The sequence below is a fragment of the Hyaena hyaena genome, unplaced genomic scaffold (genome assembly GCF_003009895.1).
Source record: "Hyaena hyaena isolate Hyena2069 unplaced genomic scaffold, ASM300989v1 scaffold_1129, whole genome shotgun sequence".
Taxonomy (NCBI): domain Eukaryota; kingdom Metazoa; phylum Chordata; class Mammalia; order Carnivora; family Hyaenidae; genus Hyaena; species Hyaena hyaena.
The window spans coordinates 472,705-477,275 of NW_024081761.1; the positions used below are offsets into that span (position 1 = coordinate 472,705).

At 36.9% G+C, this 4,571-nt stretch overlaps 1 pseudogene; it reads left to right on the forward strand.

Annotated features, from left to right (window-relative positions):
- The first annotated feature begins 2,673 nt into the window (after window positions 1–2,673).
- On the forward strand, window positions 2,674–2,923 carry LOC120224215 (annotated as a pseudogene).
- The last annotated feature ends 1,648 nt before the right edge of the window (window positions 2,924–4,571 follow it).

Consider the following 4,571-nt stretch of genomic DNA (forward strand, 5'->3'; position numbering starts at 1 on the left):
TGGAGTGAAAGAGCAAATATTGTTAAAATTTTTATATTACCCAAAGCAATGCACATTCAATGCAATCCGTATCAAAATACCAATAGTATTTTTCACAGAGCTAGAACCAACAATTCTAAAATTGGTTTGGAACCACAAAAGACCCTGAATATCCAAAGCAACCATAAAAAAAAGAAAAGCAAAGCCAGAGGCATCACAATTCCAGACTTCAAATTATATTACAAAAGCTGTAGTGATCAAGACAGTATTGTACTGGCAAAAATCAGACCCAAAGGTCAATAGAACACAATGGTAAACCCAGAAATGAATCCACAGCTATACGGTTAACTAATCTTCGAGGAGAAAAGAATATCCAATGGAAAAAAGATAGTCTCTTCAACAAATGGTGTTGCAAAACTGGACAGCAACATGCAGAAGAATGAAACTGGACCATTTTCTTACACCATACACACAAAAAATTCAAAAATGGATGACAGATCTAAATGTGAGACATAAAACCATAAAAATCCTAGAGGAGAACACAGGCAGCAACCTCTTTGACTTCAGCGATAGCAACTTCTTACTAGATATATCTCCTGAGGCAAGGGAAATAAATGCAAAAAATAAGCAATTGGGAATTCATGAAAATAAAAACTTTCTGCACAGTGAAGGAAATAAGCAACAAAACTAAAATGCAACCTATGGAATAGGAGAAGATATTTGTAAATGATGTATCCGATAAAGGGTTAGTATCCAAAACCTCTGAAGAACTTATAAAACTGAACACCCAAAAAGACAATTAATCCAATTAAAGAATGGGCAGAAGTCACAAATAGACATTTTCCCCCAAGAAAATATGACCAACAGACACATGAAAAGATGCCTAACATCATTCATCATCAGGCAAATACAAATCAAAACTACAATGAGATACCACCTCACACCTGTCAGAACGACTAAAATTAACATCATGGGGAACAACAGGTATGGGTGAAGATATGGAGAAAGAGGAACCCACTCACACCATTGGTGGGAACACAAATTGGCGCAGCCTCTCTTGAAAACAGTATGGAGGTTCTTCATAAAGTTCAAATCCTTATAACCCAGCAATTGCACTATTAGGTATTTACTCCAAGAATATAAAAATACTAATTTGAAGGTAAACATACACCTTAATGTTTATAGCAGCTCTATAAAAGCCAAATTGTGGCTTTTATAGGTACGTCCATCAACTGATGAATGGATAAAGAAGATGTGGTATATATAAACAATGGAATATTACTCATCCATAAAAAAGAATGAAATTTTCCCTACTACAATTATGTGGATGGAGCCCAAGAGTATTATGCTAAGCGAAACAAGTCAGGCAGAGAAAGGCAAATACCATATAATTTCACTCATATATGGAATTAAAATATTTTTAATGTTTTTTATTTATTTCTGAGAGAGAGAGAGAGAGCGTGAGCAGGGGAGGGTCAGAGAGAGAGGGAGATACAGAATCTGAAAAAGGCTCCAGGCTCTGAGCTGGCTGTCAGCACAGAGCCCGACGCAGTGCTTGAACCCACGAACTGTGAGATCATGACCTGAGCCAAAGTCAGATGCTTAACTGACTGAGCTACCCAGGCACCCCTCATATGTGGAATTTAAAAAGCAAAACAAATTAACATAGGGGGGAAAGAGAGAGGAAAACCTGGAAAAAGACTGTTAATTATAGAGAACAAACTGATGGTTACCAGAGAGAAGGGGCTAGAGGGATGGGTAAAATAGGTGATGGGGATTAAGGAGAGCACTTGTGATGAGCACTGGGTGTTGTATGTTAGTGATGAATCACTGAATTCTACTCTATTCTCATATTAGTGAAACCAATATACAGAATGTTTAACTGGAATTTTAATAAAACCTTAAAAAATAAACAAGCAAAATGAAATTACTGTCAAATCAAGAAGAAATATACTGCTGCCTAAATAGATACTAATGAATGAAGGACATGGACAGATAATTCACTAAAGAGGCATAAGCAGCAAAAAAGATAAAAAATTTTGATCTTTTAGTTATGAAAAAAAATTTTGGTTAAAATGAAACAATATTGGGACACCTGGGTGGCTCAGTTGGTTTAAGCGTCTGACTTCGGCTTCAGGTCATAATCTCATGGTTTGTGAGTTTAAGCCCCATGTTGGGTTCTGTGCTGACAGCTCAGAGCCTGGAGCCTGCTTTGGATTCTGTGTCTCCCTTGCTCTCTGCCCCTCTCCTGCTCATGCTCTGCCTCTCTCTCTGGAAAAATTTTAAAAAAGTGTTAAAAAATGAAACTATATTTTCCTGATTCTGAATTTGAAAAAAATTTTAAAAAGCTATAATGGTCAGTGTAAGTAAGGGTTATACGTACTAACGTTAAAATCCTGTCTGGAAAATAATTTTGAAAAAGTATACCAAAGTAGTTTATATATTGATATCCTTTGACTTAAGTAACCTTATTAATTGGAATTCATGTTATTAAAATAGGTGCTATTTTAAAAGTTTAATTATCTAACAATAAAATCATTAAACATGGACAGATTAATATTTCAGCAATTATAAATCATATTCTTAAAAAATAACATTCAAAAATATTCACAAGGCAAATAAAAATTAGAATGAAAACTGTTTATATATCATGACCATACATTTGTCCATACAACGGACACACATACGGGGAACATGTCAGATTCCGAGCTCAGCAGGAACTGCAAGCAGTGTGTGGCAGATGTGGTCATGAAGACAGGTACTGGTTTTGGATTAGGACTTGTTTTCTCACTTCCCTGCTTTAAAAGAAGAATGTGGCCAATAGCCTTTGGTTCTGGCATGAGATGGGGAATGGCTTCACTCCAACTGTCAGGCTGGTTTCCAGGCTCCCTATCTTCTACATGGAAAATCTGTCAAAGTGCGGGAGCAGGGACTTAACACCTGAGAACATCCCAGTAGGAGGAAAAGAGAAATCACATTTATTCCTTGGGAATACTGAAGTGCCCCAGAGTAAGCAGAGTCTTCTGTAACACGGTCATCAGTAATGCTTTTAGAAGCTCCAGCACGCTGTTTATGTATTTGAAAGGAAGTTTGTTTCTTGTTTTGTATTTTGTCCCTGGAAATTGCAAGGAGGTGGTCTTGAAAGAAATACATTAAAAATAGGCAGCTCCCCCCAAAAGAAACCCCAAACACCACACATGTACATGCATACAAATGCTGCCGGAAAATAGTCAAAACCTAATTTTATCTTTAGGGGTCACTTATGAATGTGTTTTCTTTTTTTCTCTTTATTCTTTTGTAATTTTGAAAACATGGAATATTATATTTTTCTAATAATAAAAGAATTTGGAGGAGAAGAAGGGGATGCTTCTATAACTAGGAGACATTCATTCATTCATACACTCATGTAACGAATATTTACCAAGGGGCCGCTGGTGCCAGGCACTGGGTCAGGTCCTCAGTGTACATACAAAGAGCATGATTCCTTCCCCCAATGATCTTATAGTCCCTGTGGCTCTCAAGATTTGTATTTTTGGTTTTTAGCCTCTCCTTTCTTAATATTATCTCACTCAGAATAAATAGGTTGCATTTTCTCATACTCAGAAAAAAAAAAAAAAAAAAAAAAGATTGCTTTCCTGCAAAGAAAAGCTAGCAACCAATTCTCTTAACTTGCTATCCTTTTGCTCTAATAGGCAGCCTTCCCTGAAGCTAACTTCTTTCCTGAAAGATGACTGTGTCATCAGCAGCAGCCAAATTGCCAAATGACACCTTCCTTTCTCTCTGATGTGTTACCAGCCCAGTTAAGCAGAGTTCTTTGCTGAAGCCCAAAAGAAATGAATTGTTTCCTTTTAAATAAACAGTAAGCGAGCCCAGGAAGGGCTACAGGTAAGCTACCCTTCCCCCCAAGATTTTGCTGATATTTCTACAATATAGTGTGTGTGTCTGAGTGTGTGTGTGTGCGCAGGATGCAATAATGCATAGGTGCTGGGTACACATAATATATGTTCGCTAGATTTCCCAAGCGACACTTAATAATTAATGCAAAATCTATTTAATAAATGATTCCAAAATTAACCTTCAGTAAAGCTACTCCCCAGTTACTTACTGATTGGCTGGACCAGAATTTTAAAGCATTATTTTTCCTCCAGTTAGAAACACCTTCTGTCAGGCAGTCATTTAACACTTAAGAGAATCCCTTCCAAATGGCAGTGATGATCCTAGCCACTGGGGATATTGAGACGAATGGGGCAGTCTATAGTCTTAACCTCCTTACTGGGTTGAGCAGAGGAATAGAAAATATTACGGTACTGTGAGTTAAGGGCTATGTTCAAGGAATTTTCAAGAAGCTTTGGGAGCCAAAGGAAAGATCATCTTATAAATTCTCATAAACATATGCTATTTGTGTTAAGTTTGCACATGTGTGGAAGCTTGAATGGCACACAAAATGGGGATAGGAAAAGAAGAGGCATGTGAAAAGGTAAGGAACCAACAACAATATTATAAAATGTGAACCAGGATATTTATGGACCTACTAATGGTTTATTTGTTTCTGCTGCTGTGAAAGAATTGAAAAGAATGTGAGCTCTTTGTGG